We start from the raw sequence: 19,761 nt of genomic DNA, 5'->3' as shown, positions 1-19,761 counted from the left end.
AGAGAATCTGAACTTGGATGTCATTTTGTAGTAAAAGGTGAATTAAACTTGTAAACATCAGCTGGTGTTCACTCTGATGATGTGTCGATGGTCTGTATTCTGCCTTCTGTAGCACGACGCTGCTGGGAAGAAGCCTGATTATGTCAGAGTTGTGTTCAGTGGCTCCTGCTGGGTCCATTTTTGACAAATAGGCTCCAAAGAGTTCAGCTTTTTAAAAGCTCAGGGTTGCTGTCAGCAGACGAGGTGGCTGAGTGGTTAAGGCGATGGACTGCTAATCCATTGTGCTCTGCACGCATGGGTTCGAATCCCATCCTCGTCGTGAGCGACTCTGGTTTCTACTCCTAGATTATGGAATTACTGTGAGGCTTTTAACTGACACAGATACCAGTTGAGTCAACTTCCCTTTCACATCCTGACCAAAACAACTCTGACACCCAGAGCTCACATGTGTCAATCACCTCTGTAGAAGATCCCGCCCCCACAGAGTGATATTAGCGAAGAAAACTGCAGACGCCTCTTGGATGAGAGCTGAAACGTCTTCAAGAAACCTGAAACAGTTCACTTGGTACGTTTAAATAATTCTACAATTTCTTTAAGCTTTTGTCCAAAGCCAAGTGCATGTATCACATGTATATAATATATATGTGATACTCTTTCATCTACTCATGAACCAAAAATGCAGTCTAATACAAGTAAATTTGTGCAGAAAAAAAAGTCATTTGTGCTCCTTCTTTTATTTATTTGTTTATGTAGTATTTTTTAATGTATTTTCTTTCAATTCACATTTTGTCCATTAACTTCATAATCACTCTTCATAGTCGCCATCTCATCACATGACTAAAGTTTGTGTTCTGTATTGGTGGTAAAATATCCTTCCATGCCCCTCACTAGTTTGCACACAGAAAAGCATATTTTACTGGTTTCAAATCTCTTAGTGTGTTCTCTCTCTTAAACCAGCTGTGGCAGCTTTCATTGTGTGATTGATTTTAAAATATAAAGATGGAACAGAACCATTGGAATAAGATGTCAGGACATTTGAAGGAATGTAAATCTCCTGTCGAAATGTTGCAGTGTGCAGCTGAGGCTCTCTGGCAGTGGCACAAGGAGCCACAATGGCAGAACCTGGACCCTCCTGGAGGAGAACCACAGGTGAGGGCCTTCTTGGCTCCAGATTGATGGAAATCAAGTGTCTGAGGCTGTCAGCAGCCATGAAGTTGATCTGGTTGGGCACTGGTATTTTTTCTTGCTGCAGCTCAGGAGTGATTCAGGAGAAGAGTTTCAGAACAGCCAAGGTTGGGGACTGGAATTTTCAAATTTCCCCTGGAACCAGACAACCTTGGGAGGTAAAACCTCCCATCATAGCCACTCAGATGCAGCAGCAGAAAGAAGCTGTCATCTACCCTGACAGTCAGAGCATCAAGTCAAGAAAACATCAACCATCTTGTAGTTCCAAACCTTCACCTGTCAGATTCAGCTACTTTTTATTGTGGGACTTTAAATTTGAACACAATGGAATTTGGACAAGGAGTTTTCCTTCCAGTCCAAACATCATCGTCCAGCCTCCAACCAGAGGTCCATCAGTTATCATGGGAGCCACATGTGGAGTCTGGATTCTTTTCTAGAATGTGACGGCAATGACAGTCCTGCCAAGTGACATCACTGACATGAATGGATGACTTCAGTCACGTGACTGGATGATGTAACCCATGTTAAAATATGAGATAAATAAGAATAAATATTTGAATAAAAGCTGCATAAATAATTTTGAAAGTTAAAAGTGAGTAATTGAATGTAAATTAGTCTGCTGACTGAAAATGACGTCGCTGGTCCCTTACACAGACTCAGCACCTGAGTGATGCTGCAGCAGAGACCCGAGAAGAAGAGCAGCGGAGAAACCAGAGGAAGCGAGTGGTGATCAATTAACAAAAAAAAAAACAGTTGAAAAAGCCGATAAAATAGCTGAAAACCATAACTTACCTGGTCGGGAGCTGATGGGGATTTTATGAGAGCAAAGCCACATCGGTTTTGGTCAGGTTTTTTTGCATGGTGGGAAGCTCGGTCGGAGTTAGGATTGGTCTGCCATGTGCGGGCGTGCACATTCACGGATGGGATTCAAGATGGCGAGCCAGACCCAGACCTTCAAGTCATCTTCTCCATCGCATCGTGAGGGGATTTCTTGCGTGTGGTAACTCCTTGACACAGTGGTAGGGGTATCAGGAACTGGTTTGAACTGAAGTGAACAGAACTGAGAACTTTTCATTGAACCAAACACGTTTGGACTTGAACTTAAATTTGAAGTGTCATACTTTTATTTTTTATTGAGTTTATATTTTCAAATGTGATTCGAATAACTGTGGTCCACTTTGATTTATCTGTGATTAAGGTGTTTCTTACCTGTAAAAGAAAGGAAAAAGTTAACTTAGGAAGAAAAATAGGAAACCTAAAATAGGTACAACCTAGGAGAAAAGACTGGTCTAAGTAAATTAGATTAGCTTTACCAAAATAAACTAGGTGAATAAAAGAACAAGAGAGTGAAATACTTTTTTTTTCCATTTATACTTACCTCTTTATTGAGAACCTGCAGGGAATTTTTGGTTTCGTGTCCTGTGATTTATGTGTGTTTATATTCAGTAAATTGCCGGCCTTTTCTACATAAAACTACGGTCTCTGGTATTATAACTCTTGCTCCCCACTCCTTAGAGCCTAGAACTGGTCCAGTGGCACAGTTAATGGTGTGATACCGGTGCTACAATGACTTCAGTCACATGACTTATTCACATCAAACACACTTTAGACACTGAATGATATAAATCAATCATATCTGACCAATAAACAGTGCAAGTGCTCCTTCAATGAAATGAATGGTAACTCTAAGAAGTATGGGCACCTCCAATGGGAACTATCAGTGATCTGCTACAATTGAAAGTAGCTTACTGAGTTAGCAGCAGAGCTAAACGAACAGATGCTATGATCATTTATTTATTAGTGAACATTTCAATCCCATAAAACAACCTGAATCTGTCTCTACGGGGTATAAAACATCAAGTATCAGGTCACAACTCTGATTGTTTTTAAAGAACAGTCTTTCATAGCAGAAAGGAGTTTGACAGTTAGCATAACTCTTGCATCAGCATTAGCTTTGTTACTGGAGGTGTCGTGAGGAGCTATCAGATTCATTCAGCTCAACTCTTTCTCTCACTGCTTGTAACCTAATGGACACTCAATATTTGAATGCTTGTACCAGGTTTAATGATTTTCAGCCTCTCCAAGGGTTTTTCCTACCAGGCTTCAGTAAGATAGCCTCGTGCTCTCTGCAATGTCTCTTTTCAGAGAGTGAATACACTGAGGATCTTCCTTATGGTGTGCGCGCCACCTTCTGGCGAGGCAGGGGACTACACTATCTCACACAAGTAATCTCTGTAACCTGCTGTGGGTTCCAACTGTGTTCTTATAATTTAAGAAGGAATGATTCTCTTGTCATGGCTGCACAGTGGTGCAGTGTTTAGTGCTGTTGCCTCACAGCAAGAAGGTTCCGGGTTCGAGCTCGGGCACGGGTCTTTCAGAGTCTCCATGTTCTCCCTGTTCCTGCGTGGGTTCTCTCTGGTACTCCGGCTTCTTCCCACCATCCAAAGACATGCATTTGGGGACGAGGCTGATTGATACTCTAAAGCAGGGGTGGGCAACCATGTGCCATGGAGAGCCGTGTGTATGCAGGTTTTCCTTCCAACCTAACCCTTTAACAGGTGATTCCACTGATTAAAACACCTTCAGCCACAGAAGAGTGACGTTGGAAGGAAAACCTGCATACACATGGCTCTCCATGGCACATGGTTGCCCACCCCTGCTCTAAACTGACTGTAGGTATGAGTGTGAGTGTGAATGGTTGTTTATCTGTGCATGTTGGCCCTGCGATGGGCTGGCGACCTGCCCAGGGTGAACCCTGCCTCTCACACGAAGGCTGCTGGGAAAGGCTCCTCCCCCCGCGACCCTTAAAAGGAATAAGTGGAAGACAATGGATGGATGGATGATTGTCTTGTCACCAAGTTTGTCAAGAAATATGTTAAATATATTTCACGCGTGAAAAGTGGTCAAACGTATAATCAAAGCATGCTCTTTAAAACTATTTAACGATTGTTCTATCTGTTCTGAATGAATACTCTGTCTCTCATATATTTTCAATAAAACATTTATTGATTAAAAGATACAGTTTGCACAAATTCATTTTATCGACTGAAATCGAGCAATCTGGAGGGGTTCGGTGTAGACAGATGCCATTCAACAGATGAAGATGGATACAGCTCGCGTTTGTCGCTGGTCGATTTAGAAGGGGTCCTGTCGTAATCCGTGTCTAATAGTAACGACAATATCTGAGATTTTTCCCACGTTCTCTCTTACTCCGTATCTGGTGAACTGATTCATTGAAGGTTTTGGAGGGTTTAAGCCATAATTGCTCGCGTGCATGAGTGTAACAGTTTGATGCATGTCGGCCCTGGTAGTTTTAACAGACGTTCCATTTTCTCTTCCAAAGCATGTTGAGCTCTCTCTCCGTTGTTTTCAATAGACGACTTTTATTAAATGACCCCATGATGACACTCTGCGGCTTTGTGTCTCTCTTTCTAACAAACTGCTTAGGAATGGAATTGCAGCCCCTAATAAAGGGAGGAGGAAACCACCCGACTGAGCCAACACCTGACGCTTATGTTTTACGGTTAGCAGAAAGTTGAATAAACTTCTTCTGTTTGTTCAGTTTAGCGAACTGCTCAGAGGGGAGAGGAATGTTTCCCTTTAACACATTCAAAGCAATCTGGCAGAGTGTCAGGATGAGATCTTCTGAGCCTTTGCATAGAAAGATTCTCCTCTCCTTTGGTTTGAGAGCCAGCAATGCTTTTAAAACAGGAAAGTTTCCTCTAATCCGCTTGGACATTTTTAATTTGATAAATCACTTCTTGTAGAGATCCACTGTGGGCCACTCATGAGGGAGGACCCCGCTGAGCAGCCGGAGGTGTTCTGCTCATTCAGGCCTCAAGTCCAGGATTAAATATGAGTAGGGCTCTTTAGTCGCATCATTAAAACTCTGTAGAAAATATTCTCTTCATCCAGGGAACATTTGTTAACCAATTGGCTATTGGCTAATAACCAAACGGTAATGTTATGCCATCTGCAAGGAGGCGCCTCTTATCAAAGACGACTGGGAAGTTGATGTTTGTTAGTGAGCTCAAAGGTCTTTATATTGCGTGTAATTTTATTGTATTCGGCTGGGATTTTGCGATGGTTGTCACAGTCTTGGGAGGTATCCCTCTACCAGGTCTGTGAGACTGTCAAAGTTAATTTTACGTGTGTTCTAAAAATTCTGCGTAATTCCTTTAGCACGTGATGTCACCTTGCCTTGTTGTGTAAGATAGGAGACCAGCCGCTGACAGTTACACATAATCACCCCGGTCTAATTCTGATGTCAGGTCCCCAGGTAATTACAGAGAGGAGGGTGATATCGATCACTGGGGCTGGAGGTGCACACGACAGAATCAGTACGGCAGGACACAACACGTTCTTGGAGCAAATCTAATTGCTTATAGAGTTCGAGACGCACGGAAGACGTTCTGAATGCGGCAAGAAAAATATTTGCGTTGCCTGGGGGTAGGACGCACTTAGAACTATACCGCCATTGAACGACTGCAACGTCATCATTTATGAAGTGGAACTGAGAAACGCCATACTTGCTCGAAAAGAGAAATTTAAAAAAAACAAAAACGTCCAGGGGTGCTCACCAGGCTGGTTGAGAGCTGTTCGATCTTTGTGCTGGTTTTCCCAGATAGAATTTAGCAGAAGTTTAGCAATCTGTCTTTTTTGCTGGATTGTAGAGAATTTTGAGGGTCAAGCTCGATCCCCTGCTTCTTTATAATCTGATGTAAGCGCGTTGTTACGACCCGGCTCGGCTAGGGGGAAGGAGACGTAACACGAAGAGATCCTGGTGCACTTAGCGGGCAGTTTTTCTTCTCAAACGCCACAAGGTACAGGGAGCGCGGGCGCGCAGGGCCAAACGAAAACAGAAAACAACAATAAAGTAAAACAACTCCACCGGAGCGACCACGCCACGCCACGCAGGGCAAACTAAACTAAAACCACCACTGGTATCTATCAAAGGATCACACAGATCACGTTCAGTTACGTTTAGGAGATTCTAAGGGAGCCACGCGAGGGACGACGTCTGCCACCGTGCCGAGTCGCCCCCGGCGTCTGGCCCCGCTCTCCATTTAAATCCTCCTGGTGCCACTGACTGACGGGATTGGCTGCGGAGGAGGCCAATCAGGGCGCAGGGCTGGCTCTGGGGCTGGCAGAAGCAGGTGAGGGAGAAAGAGGACCGTGCAGTGACGTCACAGGGCACCGTCCGTAACAGCGTTTACTTGCAGGGTCTTCGACTCCTGAAGGGTAGCCTGACGCCTCTTGCTTCTGTTTCAGGAAAGTGTAGATGTATTCTTGAAACAACTCGTCTGATTTTTCTTCAAGGTGCCACACCTAATAAATTTCAGCCAGGATATATCCTTTTCTCAATGCTTCAATTAGCTCGACCGTTACCCAGACCCCCTGAAGCGCCCTCTCTTCAACACTGTGTGTACAAGCAGTAGCCTGATTGTTCATGAGTGCACATGAACGACAGAGTGTGAAAATCAATTTCCCTTTGTCATTTCTCATCAGCAGCACAGGGAAAAACAGTTTCTGTGGAGGATGAACCTTAGCATGAATCAGTCTGAAATAGTTTTCAACGTCATCAAAATCCTTTCTAATTATTGGGTGTCCGAGGGGATCGTGGAAATGCACATTTACAAAGGCATACAAGGAGGTGAAATCAACATAATCAATACGCTCCTCCGGGCGACGATGTGACGCAGACGGATGGCAGATGTACGCCCACCGAATAAGGCAGCTCTAGGGTCTAACGGGAGTGGTTCTTGAAACCTCTAGGAAACTTTTAATGGCTGGATCCATTTTTTTGTAGAACTCCAATCATGTTCCCACTTGAGCACTACAGTTTGCACCTTATGATCCCTTTTTAAGTGCCCTCCCCTTTTCATGGTGTCTGAGTGCAGCTCGCTAAAACACACACCTGACAGAAGAGATCCTTCGTGGGGGCTGAAACACGCGGGACACCCGTGAAAATAGCAGCCTAGAAATTCAAGACAATTTTCTGTCCGTCTACATCGGCACATCCATCAACAGAAAATTTCACTTCCCCGCCATTCAAAGCATGTCACTGAAATCCCGCGTGACAAGGCTTCAAACTCCAGCCACTGTATAGAGGCGTGTGAGAAAGCCTTGTGCTCGGTGTGACAATTGTTTGGACAGAGGATTGCAATGGTTTGGGGTTTTAGGAAACTGCTATCAAACGGGTCACAGCCGGTTGTCTTGACGAATTCATCGTGAAAGTTGATTGTGCCCTCAGCCTAGATTTGGACATCATTTTCCCAATGAGCTACAAACTCCTGGTCATAGTTGAACTCCTGATCTTTTACTGAGTGATACCAGTTAAAAAATCCTGTCTCTGTCTCGGTGCCATCTCATCTGCTCCATACATTGCAGGCGAGGGATGGGGACCTTTTTACCCATTTCTTGAGACGTTTGTGAACTTGTGCGGATAGTCACCTTTAAGCTCCGTTTTACACCCTGACACTTTCCGAAATTCCTGGAGTGGGATGGGGATGAAGGAGAATGAGTGGATAAGTTTAAGCTGATAGTCATTTTCAGTGATCAGAATTATTTTGCTCCCCTGTGCGATGACGAAAGGTGACAATCGTTGAGTCACATAAGCATTCAAAATGCTATCAAAGCCTTTCCCATCGCGTGAAATGTAAGTCGCATGTTTGTGCCGTTTTTGCCGGTAATGGAGAAGGAAATTTACAGCACAGTGAGGACCTTCCCAGATCCAGACGAATGAACATTAAATATCAATCGGGGCACCACCCTGATTAGTTCAGGGAAACTAAAGTGTTGAACAAATTTGGGAAAATTGTCAGTCTCAAAAAGAGTTTATCCACTAAACAGTCAATATTCAGTGATAAACTTCGAGGAATAACTGATCTTGGAAGGGTGAGGTCAGAGCGCTGGCTATCACTTGGACATATGACCACAGTTTTGTACACAAAAGGACACTGCGACTTCTCAAATAATAAAAAGAGCTTATTAAACACAATGCATCAATCAGCAACACGTTGATGGAACAGTTCGGATCTACAACGGTGGTGCAGTGGTCTGCAGTGTTGCCTCACAGCAAGAAGGTTCTGGGTTTGAGCCCCGGCTCCAGCTTTGCTAGACACTACTGAGTCACTGACACCTGCAAGGACAAACTCTGTAAACCTCCAAGCCTCCACCCTTCATTGCAAACTGTGTATATTTGGTGTTTTGTACACATGCAACTTTGTATACAATGGTCTTCTTCTCTCTTTTGATATATTTAACTTTAACTTTCCTTTTCTTTCTGTCTTGTAATTGAGCTGTGGTAACATCCAAATTTCCCTGTTGTTGGATCAAGCTCCATCTGTCTAGTAGCTTTGGTTCCATCTCAGCACAGAAAAATCTGTTCCCTTCACTGTGTGGTTCAAAGTCCCTGGTTTCATTGCAGCTTTGAACTGAGCAGGTGTTCATTCACATATCAGTAACAGGGTGACACTTTATCACAGCAGTGGAAAAACATCAGCATTCATCACCCAGCAGCTCCTCTGATCAACAGAACAAGCTGAAGTATTCTGGAGAATGAGGCCATGGATCCCTCTACCTCTCACATGCTAAGCTGGCACTCTACCATTGGAGCTAATTCCCCTGCTAATAAGCACAGCAGATAATGCAGCTTGACCTTCAGATTTGAGGGAAGAAAACCTTGAAACATGATGATGTTATTATTTATGTCTTTAATGCACCAAAACCTTTATTTTTTCTGGGGTTTTGAGTGGTTCTGGGTCATGAATCAAAATTTAAATTGGACAAAAATGCCATGCAGGGTCACTGGGGCCACATGTTTCATGTTCTCAACAGATTAAAAGTGTAGACTGTGTGACATGTGATGTGTTTGTCAGGAGCTTTCAAGACCAAAGTTGTTGACACACAAAAGAAAGAAATATGTCAAAGTTTGTTCATTTTTATGAGTTAAACTGAAAATTAGTTGCAGAGTGACGACAAAAATGGAGAAATCCTCCTCTTCATTCCTCAGTCAAAACCACTGAGACACACACACACACACACACACACACACACACACACACACACACACACAAATAGTTTGTGTTTGTGAGTAGATTAAAAAAAATCGACTGTGCTTCAATGAAGATTAATTGTTGAATATCAATCCTCTACTTATGTTCATGGGAGTGTAGTTGTTGTGGTCGAGTGGTTAAGGCGATGGACTAGAAATCCCTTGGGGTCTCCCCATGCAGGTTTGAGTCCTGCCAACAACGTTAAACTCCTGTTCCAGAGGAGACAACATCTGCTCCTACTGTAGGTCCATGTGTCAAAGGTTTTCTTTCAAGGGCTGGAGCAGCTGATGATGAGGGAGAGAGAGAGAATTGGTAGCATGTTGTCTTGTCTCAACCATTCTGGTGTTGACCAAAATCTTTGTTGATACTCCAGTGGTGGTGAAGGTGATGGAAATGTTCCAAGTGGGACGGTTCCATGTTCAACCAGTTTCATCTGGAACTGAGGTGGAGCTTAGGGTTAAGTAGGAATTGGTTTGGTTTAGTCCCTGGGAATGTCAGTTGGTGTGTGTGTGTGTGTGTGTGTGTGTGTGTGTGTGTGTGTGTGTGTGTGTGTGTGTGTGTGTACATGCAGACTTTCCCTTGTGACAGCTGATTTGGTTTGGAATCCATCTTAGTCAGGACATTTTGAGAAATTCTATCATGTCATTGTAGTTATTTTGATTTACAACACTGGAAAAAAAATCCCCTCCCCTCCAAAAACCCTCGTCTTCAACTTTGTACCCAAGTTGTCTCCTCATCAGGCACCACAGGATCCAGTAGGTTCAGTTCAAAAAAGTCATTTGAGATTCAGAAAATGTCCATCAAACACAAAATAAGGCTTCAAATAGGTTTCCAATTTTATTTCATGTAGACACATTTTGTCCATTTGACATCAGGACTGCTCCCAGACCGTCTCCATGACCTCATCCCAGCACCAGAGTACCGCCCAAGTTCATCAAGGACAGCAAACATGAGCAGGTCTAGATTCACCTCCATCTTTGGAGGTTGTTGAATTTCCTCCTGAGGACCGTCAGGCTGTTTCCTTACTTTGCTGTGACACAACAGCAGACAGCAACAAGGACTGCTGCAGTGCACTTGGTAAAATTACCATCTGTAGACTGGACCAATATGCTGATGTGATCCTTTGATTAGTTTAGAATCAGGCAGAGATCAAAGACTGAAGCAGGAGATCAATGAACAGAATTCAGAGATCAAAGACAGAATTCAGAGATCAAAGACTCCTGGAGCTTTGGCCTCTCTTGTCTTTGGGCCTGGATGTTACTGAATGTTTTACTCCACCAGTAACTTGTTCATCCACCTTTTTCTGCCTCATGTCTCTGAAGCAGCTCATCATTTGTTGTGTCCACGCCGTTCCGTGTCACCACCTCACGTCAATTATCAACCTGTGCAAACAAGAAATGCTGCCTTGATCATAACTTTGCAGGTCACTTGAATGTGAGGCTCCTACATTTTCTACTTGCTCTCCAAAAAATGAATTCCCAAAAGGAACATTATTTTGAACATGTTTTATGAAACATGAATAACATATTAATATACAAATATATACATGACATAAATTATATATAGATATAGAGAAACATCAATAACCAGTGAGAGAAGTCATGTGCTTCTCCGACCTCTCTAAGCTGCATCGCAGTGCTAGAGGAGTGCTGACATAATCATTTATGGTTCCTTGCTGGATGAAGGCCTAAACTATGGAGTGAAATCTACTGCCTTGAACTCACTCTTCATTTCTGCTCAGGCTTTTCCTGCCAGCAAGGCAGTGGCAACAAAAGCAGTCAGCTGATGTCCACAGCTCAACATGAGAAGAACACATTTCTTTTGAAGAAAAAAGTGATCTGAGTTCAAGTCTCAGTGGGACCTTCCTGTCTGGAATGTGTCCCATGTAAGAAACTGATAAAGAGATATTATGTGGTTCTAATGTTCTGGTTCATTTCTTGTCCTTTAGAAAAATGAAATTCATTTCTTACTGCCATGAACACAGACTGTGTGTTTAATGTTAACAATAAATGCAACAACTCAAGAGCCAGTCGCTCCTGTGGAAAAATTCTACTTTGTCAATGAATTAATTCATTTCATATTGAAGTCTGCAACTTTAAGTTTCTGTCAGGATGGCCAAGCGGTCTAAGGTGCTGCGTTCAGGTCGCAGTTTCTCCTGGAGGCGTGGATTTGAATCCCACTTCTGACAAAGGACGTTTTCTCCACATTCCGATGCATCCACAACAGAAAATTCTAAACCAACTTGAAGCTGCTCTCCACTGATGGGAGTGAGTGGTTGTCTGCCAAAGTTGGTTGAACTGGCAGCAGAGGAGGCAAATGAGTTTCCCTGTGATGTTCCAACATCGGCCTGGTTTCCTCCAACATGGAGCAGCCACCAAAATCTAACTTCAAATGTTGGATCAAAGTCTACTGAAGAAATGTATTTTCTTTCAATTCACATTTTGTCCATAAACTTCATAATCAGAGTCACCATCTCATCACATGACTAAAGTTTGGGTTCTGTATTGGTGGTAAAATATCCTTCCATGCCCCTCACTAGTTTGCACACAGAAAAGCATATTTTACTGGTTTCAAATCTCTTAGCGTGTTCTCTCACTTAAACCAGCTGTGGCAGCTTTCATTGTGTGATTGATTTTAAAATATAAAGATGGAACAGAACCATTGGAATAAGATGTCAGGACATTTGAAGGAATGTAAATCTCCTGTTGAAATGTTGCAGTGTGCAGCTGAGGCTCTCTGGCAGTGGCACAAGGAGCCACAATGGCAGAACCTGGACCCTCCTGGAGGAGAACCACAGGTGAGGGCCTTCTTGACTGCAGATTGATGGAAATCAAGTGTCTGAGGCTGTTAGCAGCCATTAAGTTGATCTGGTTGGGCACTGGTATTTTTTCTTGCTGCAACTCAGGAGTGATTCAGGAGAAGAGTTTCAGAACAGCCAAGGTTGGGGACTGGAATTTTAAAATTTCCCCTGGAACCAGACAACCTTGGGAGGTTAAAACCTCCCATCATAGCCACTCAGATGCAGCAGCAGAAAGAAGCTGTCATCTACCCTGACAGTCAGAGCATCAAGTCAAGAAAACATCAACCATCTTGTAGCTCCAAACCTTCACCTGTCAGATTCAGCTACTTCTTATTGTGGGACTTTAAATTTGAACACAATGGAATTTGGACAAGGAGTTTTCCTTCAAGTCCAAACATCATCGTCCAGCCTCCAACCAGAGGTCCATCAGTTATCATGGGAGCCACATGTGGAGTCTGGGTTCTTTTCTAGAATGTGACGGCAATGACAGTCCTGCCAAGTGACATCACTGACATGGCTGGATGACTTCAATCACATGACTGGATGACTTCAGTCACATGACTGGATGACTTCAGTCACCTGACTGGATGACAGCGTAGATGCCAATGTAGAGGTTGGGGAAATAACCTCTGAGAATCCAGCTTGAACCAACGCCCTCCTTGTTCTTCAAAAACCCAAACAGCGACCATCAGTCTCCCTCCAAGCCTGTACTTGGGTTCAATGTTGCTGTTCCATTTTGCAGCAGTAGGTGTCGCTGTGATACCAGGTTCAGTTCAAGAGTCCCAACTCCAGCTCATGTTAGTGTCCTCAGTGGCAGGGTAAAATGGCGCTTCAGTGGATCATGTGGATCAACTCATGTCTGTCCTCACTGCTCCACAGGTCTGTCAAATGTTCTGTAAAATATTTTGACCACAGCAGAGATGCTAGATTAGGAGTTGATGGGAGTTGTTGCAGATACCAGTGTCCAAAGTCCAGCTTGAACCCAGTTTGTGCACTTATTTGTCAAGCTAGCAGAGATTCTTTTCACTGCCAAGCTAAAGTGACTTCTGTCAACAAAGGTAAACATACAAAAGGATATTTCTACTGTCAGTTCAAGATTTTTATCAAACTCCTTTTTCATAGCTTGAACCTTCCTCTTGTGTTAGCTTTCTGTTCCCATCTCTGATGTTAACAGGTCAGTTTTGACCCACGTCTTCAATCAGCTGTCAAATAAACTAAAAACTATTTTCTATCATCCAAGTTGTTTCCCATCTCTTGGTTTCCTTGTTAGGCTTCCTTATCCATGGAAATATTGATTTTAATATTTTGTTGTGGGCCTCTGGACCTTTTTTTAGTCAGTAAACCCTCGATTTCAGTTAAAAAATGATCAAATGAACCTCAAGAAAATCATAGAAATAAAGAAAAGGTTGTTGTGTTTCCTGACCATTACTGAGAGGTGTTAGAACACATCTCTGACATGGATTGGTTTGATTTATTCTTCATTTTAATATTATTAACTATTGTAACATCCTTGGTGTTATGGGTCAATTTCGACCCACATATATTTACTTCAACAAAAAGGAAAAAAAGTCTCTTTTTCAGCAACAGAACTTTAATACAAACACAAAATGAAAAGCAGAACAAGCCAGAACCCAAAATATTGATTTGCAAGGTCAAACAAACAACAACCAGTCAAGCAAATCAAACCAACAGAAACCAACTACTGGTTCAAAACCAGTAAAAAACAAAAACAGGGGAAAAGTCTCTGTGTGTAAGAATATGCATGTGTATGTGTGTGTGTTTAGATGCGTGTGTGTCAAAAACTGACAACATGAGCCAACAGTGGTGGTGTCTGTAAAAGAGGTGGAGCTCTGTCCTTCACCTGCAAGATTTCAGCAGGCAGCTCAGGTCCAGTTTTCTTCACTGTGCCACCATGATAAGTTTCCTCCTGAGAAGTGCTTGTCCAAGGTCATAGCTGGTAAAAGAATTGTCACAGTGATACTGGGACCCTGCAGTCCAGTCGTCATATCCAGGACCACACTGGACATGGCCGTCTTTGTTTGTTTTGTTGTTGTGCAACGTGAGAGAACGTGACAGACCATTTTATACCAAAGACAGAATGTGTGTGTGTGTGTGTGTGTGTGTGTGTGTGTGTGTGTGTAACCATGTTAAATTCTTTTAAATAAATATGTTTCAACCTACTATTATTTGTATGCTGTATGATTTCTGAAACCCAAGACTAACTCAGGTGTACATACTGCAACCTAAAGTATGGTAATGAGGAGAATGATGAAAAATCCACCAGGTGATCAGAAAATAATAAATGTATTCAGGAAAACAAAATCATCTCTGAACATGTATGATTGAAATATGTCAGTGGGACTGGGAGAATCTGGCTTTACCACAAAGTGTCTCAGCAAGACATCTGTCACATGTGTCTGCTGTGGAGGGTCAATCTGGCCGTCCTCATTCAGATCATTGATGCAACGACTCTGTTATGATCAAACTACTCAGGATGAAACAGACCAATGTGGACATCAAGTAGCAACTCAGCAGCTGATCAACAGAGTCCTAAGCACCAGTAGAGCCTGTTCATCATCCCTGGGGGGGCTCGAACCACCAGCCTCTTGGTTAACAGCTGATCGCGCTGACCGATTGCGCCACAGAGACTCTGAGTCGCCTGCTTTTCATGAAGAGTTTTCAGGCTAAATTTCAGTGTGTGAGGTCCACGCTGCATATTTGAGGGAACATGAAGGACAGATAAGAGTCTGACTGTCATGGTGAAAGCCTTCAGCACTAGAACTGAAACAGCCCCCACAATCTTAACCCCCCCAGACCAAACATCATCGTCCAGCCTCCAACCAGAGGTCCATCAGTTATCATGGGAGCCACATGTGGAGTCTGGATTCTTTTCTAGAATATGACGGCAATGACAGTCCTGCCAAGTGACATCACTGACATGGCTGGATGACTTCAATCACATGACTGGATGACTTCAGTCACATGACTGGATGACTTCAGTCACATGACTGGATGACTTCAGTCACATGACTGGATGACTTCAGTCATGTGACTGGATGACAGCGTAGATGCCAATGTAGAGGTTGGGGAAATAACCTCTGAGAATCCAGCTTGAACCAACGCCCTCCTTGTTCTTCAAAAACCCAAACAGCGACCATCAGTCTCCCTCCAATCCTGTACTTGGGTTCAATGTTGCTGTTCCATTTTGCAGCAGTAGGTATCGCTGTGATACCAGGTTCAGTTCAAGATTCCCAACTCCAGCTCATGTTTGTGTCCTCAGTGGCAGGGTAAAATGGTGCTTCAGTGGATCATGTGGATCAACTCATGTCTGTCCTCACTGCTCCACAGGTCTGTCAAATGTTCTGTAAAATAGTTTGAGCACAGCAGAGATGCTAGATTAGGAGTTGATGGGAGTTGTTGCAGATACCAGTGTCCAAAGTCCAGCTTGAACCAAGTTTGTGCCACTTATTTGTCAAGCTAGCAGAGATTCTTTTCACTGCCAAGCTAAAGTGACTTCTGTCAACAAAGGTAAACATACAAAAGGATATTTCTACTGTCAGTTCAAGATTTTTATCAAACTTCTTTTTCATAGCTTCAACCTTCCTCTTGTGTTAGCTTTCTGTTCCCATCTCTTATGTGAACAGGTCAGTTTTGACCCACGTCTTCAATCAGCTGTCAAATAAACTAAAAACAATTTTCTATCATCCAAGTTGTTTCCCATCTCTTGGTTTCCTTGTTAGGCTTCCTTATCCATGGAAATATTGATTTGAATATTTTGTTGTGGGCCTCTGGACCTTTTTTTAGTCAGTAAACCCTCGATTTCAGTTTAAAAAAATGGTAAAATGAACCTCAAGAAAATCATAGAAATAAAGAAAAGGTTGTTGTGTTTCCTGACCATTACTGAGGGGTGTTAGAACACATCTCTGACATGATTTGTTAGGGCCTGAGCCTGAAGGTACTTCAGGCGAAGACCCTATTATGTTTGCTCGTTTTCAGTCAATCAGTCAATAAACTCAGGCTCCGGAAAAGGAGACGAGTTCGTAATACGTATGAGTATGATTTATGTATGACACATACAGGAGGACAGAGAGGAGGAGAGAGAAGCCCAGTGCACCATGGGAGATCCCCCAGCAGCCTAAGCCTATAGCAGCATATCTAAGGGCCAGCCTAAGCAGCCTAACTATAAGCCTGATCAAAAAGGAAGGTCTTTAGTCTGTTCTTATAGGTCGAGAGGGTGTCTGCATCCTGGACCGAAACTGGGAGACGGTTCCACAGGAGGGGAGCCTGATAGCTGAAGGCTCTGGCTCCCAGTGTACTTTTAGAACTCTAGGAACCACCAGTAACCCTGCATCCTGGGAGCGAAGGGTTCTAGCTGAATAATAGGAGACTAGGAGCTCTGTCAGGTATGAAGGAGCCTGACTGTTGAGGACTTTGTATGTTAGAAGGAGAATTTTGAATTCTCAAAGGCAAGGCAAAAGGCAGACAAAGGCATGGACTAGTTTTTCTGCATCTTTTTGAGACAGGATGTGTCTGATCTCAGCAATGTTTCACAAATGAAAGAAAGCAGTCCTAGAAATTTGCTTAATGTGGGCATTAAAGGACAGATCCTCATCAAAGAGAACTCCAAGGTTCCTTAGGGTCGTGCTGGGGGCCAAGGTCATACCTTCCAGGGTACCGATCTCAGTAGATAAACTTGTAAAGTGTCATGTGATAACTTCTGTTGTGATTTGGCATTTATAAATAAAATTGACTTGACTTGACTTGACTTTGAAGTTAGAATTAAATTTAAAGTAGAAAAATCTTCCCTCTTCAATCCTGTCACTAAGTGTTGTAAACTGTTTCAAACAAATTCTACTGTTCAACAGTTCAAGTGTTTCTGATGAAGCTGAATGTGCTCTCTTATACTTTCCTCAATTGTGTTTCTTTCATGTCCTCCTGAGATCAAAGACAGAATTCTAGGTACTGTCAAAGTCCTGATGACATCATCAGGAATTCTGACTTTGATCTGGAGACTCTTGCTTTAACCTGAATTTGATCTGACTAATCTTTTAGTTTAGGTTGCATGATACCGACCACCTCATTTCTCCTGATGGACTGGTGACCTGTCCAGGGTGAACCCTGCCTCTTGTCCAATGTCACCTGGGATCGCCCCCCCCCCCCCGTGACCCTTAAAGGATAAGAATAGAAAGTGGATGGAGGGATGGACTTCACACTGAAATCAGCTGATCTGATCCACATTCTAATTGAAAAAGTAGTGTATATAATCATGTATATAAAATTTTGTAGTATCTTTCCAAAGCCTCACTTGCCTCCCCTGACCGCACGTCACTGACACACACACACACACACACACACACACACATACACACACACACACACACACACACACACACACACACACACACACACACACACACACACACACACACACAGCTGAGACATGCAGCAGCTCACAGTAACTGCCTCCGTCACACAGCAGATAGACTCCTTTCTATCATAAGATAAGAAGTAGAAAATGGATGGAAGTGATGGTTGAACTGATGAACAGGTGATTTGTCCAAAAGTCAACATCAGATTCATTTCCAATCTGTGGAAGCAGTTTCATCTTGAGGTTCCAGGTAAGAACAGCCAGCTGTGGGCTGACACAAATCTTTTCAGGAGCACTTCTATGCACCAGACCTACCAGGTTGAATTGTGTCTGTATTCTGAGGGCAGCAGGAGGACAGAGGAGTGAGGACACACACATTTGGGAACTGAGAGTAGCTGTGTGTGTGATTTCCCCTTCAAAGATAAAACCAGCTCCTTCATGCTGGCTTTGAAGGCTTACAGTCACACTGACTCTGGTGGTCTCAGTTGAGCTACAGAGGGTCCACCAAGACCACCAGACACCTCAGCTTCCCAAAGACAGTCCACCCCCAGGATCTTGATTTAAAAAATGTCTGGAGAATCATGGATGAGATTCACCTCTAGTAGGATTCAACAAAACATCTCTGTGTTGTTAAATGCAGTTGACATGAAATGTGTTAAGTTGGTCAGGCTTGTTTTATGAAGTAGGTGTCGTTTTACATCAGGAAACAGGAGATGTGGTGCTGACAATCTGATGCGTCTGCAGCAGTGAAGGAGAGGAAACTGCTCATCTGATCAGAAGATCATGAGTGTCGCAACTCTGATGTGGATGACGTGTCCGACCCTCAGCTTTATCTTTGTATCACTTCAGCACATCAGGAGCTGTTGACACGGACATGAAAAGCTGCACTTAAGAGTCCTGATGAGGAAATAAGAGTGAAGAAACTAGTAGCAGACGATCGGAGGAGCTTGACACTGGACATGGATGGCAGGGTGCTGCTGGTGCTGCTGGTGCTGCTGGTGCTGTGGAGCTCAGGTAGGCTTCCTGTTGGAGGTGTTGTTGATCTGCATGGTTCAGATAGACGTGTGTTTGAAACGGCTCAAATCAGCTGGCTCATGTCCTGGAGGCAGCAGCTGCATTTCTGGATTGACTCCCTCACTGTTTGCTCCAGTCGGCCCTCAACTGCTCTGATGTTCTGTGTTCCGTATGTCAAGAAGTCAAATAAATGGACTGTTCTCCAGTTGTAGTGTGCTGGTACAAACACAGTAGTTCAATCACATGAGGTGGCTGAGCTGCTGCTAAACCCAGAGAGTGTCGGTCATCCACAGTCTAACTAGTCTCAGCTTAGTTTCAGATCAACTTGAAAAATATTCTTTTAATTTACATGAAGCAGGAGAGACAAGATAACAGGAACGCTGAGAAAAGACTGAGTGTCAACAACTGAACCATGAAATAAGAGACAAGAATCAAAGACACTGAAGCCACATTTGCAGAAATTGTGTGTGTGTGTGTGTGTGTGTGTGTGTGTGTGTGTGTGTGTGTGTGTGTGTGTGTGTGTGCGTGTGTGTGTGGGGAGGGGGGGTCAGAACCAGAAAAGACTTTTTTGCCAATGTTGTGCATTGAGGAGCGATTTGGTCAAAATTATAATAATCAATAATAATGAATATAATTTTTGATTATTGAATGAAATACAAATTAATATTGAATATTAAATAAAATAAAATGAATAAAAAAGAAATAAACTAAAAATAATTTCAACAAATCAATAATTCATTAATAATGAGAGAATGATATTGTGTCAGTGTTGTGTGTAAATTGATGGTGTGTGTGTTGTGTTCATTATCTTTGTATCTCAATCATATTAACAATGAATGATGAATATCTATCATGGTAGGCTGATGAATGACATCTGAAGAAGATCATTGAAAAAAGAAATAGAATAAATGAATGGGTGGAGAAATAAATCCTACTTTAAGGCCTTTTAACATTTGTAATTGAGAACCTCTGGTTTCTATCATACAGAAATATCAATAAAATATAATTCCACAATAATTTTGTTCAGCAAAGAATAAACAAACACAAAGGAGACAAAGAGTAGAAATATGTAATTAATGACTATCACCATAATAAGAAAAACAATAACCATAGTTGTGATATTAATATAAAGGTGATGTCATCATTAACAACATTGTTAATGCCAGAACAATAATAGCAAGAGTAGTGATGAGAACCAGAAAACAGTGATGCCACAAAAACAGTGATAATAATAATAATGATAATAATAATAATTATAATAATGAGAGAGAAGTGTCACATTTCATTAATAACTTGTGTTTGGTAATTATAATGGTGAATGAGGATAAATTGTTCAT

The 19,761-nt window shown here is 42.6% G+C and overlaps 1 non-coding gene across 1 annotated transcript; it reads left to right on the top strand.

Annotated features, from left to right (window-relative positions):
• The first annotated feature begins 237 nt into the window (after positions 1 to 237).
• Positions 238 to 319, top strand: trnas-gcu (transfer RNA serine (anticodon GCU)). The gene has a single exon. It is a non-coding gene; the product is annotated as a tRNA-Ser (tRNA).
• Positions 320 to 19,761: the final 19,442 nt, after the last annotated feature.

This window comes from Aulostomus chinensis, chromosome 4, assembly GCF_037954235.1.
Source record: "Aulostomus chinensis isolate RoL2024-O1b breed Wild chromosome 4, RoL_Achi_v1.0, whole genome shotgun sequence".
Taxonomy (NCBI): domain Eukaryota; kingdom Metazoa; phylum Chordata; class Actinopteri; order Syngnathiformes; family Aulostomidae; genus Aulostomus; species Aulostomus chinensis.
This window is presented reverse-complemented; position numbering and strand designations above follow the sequence as displayed.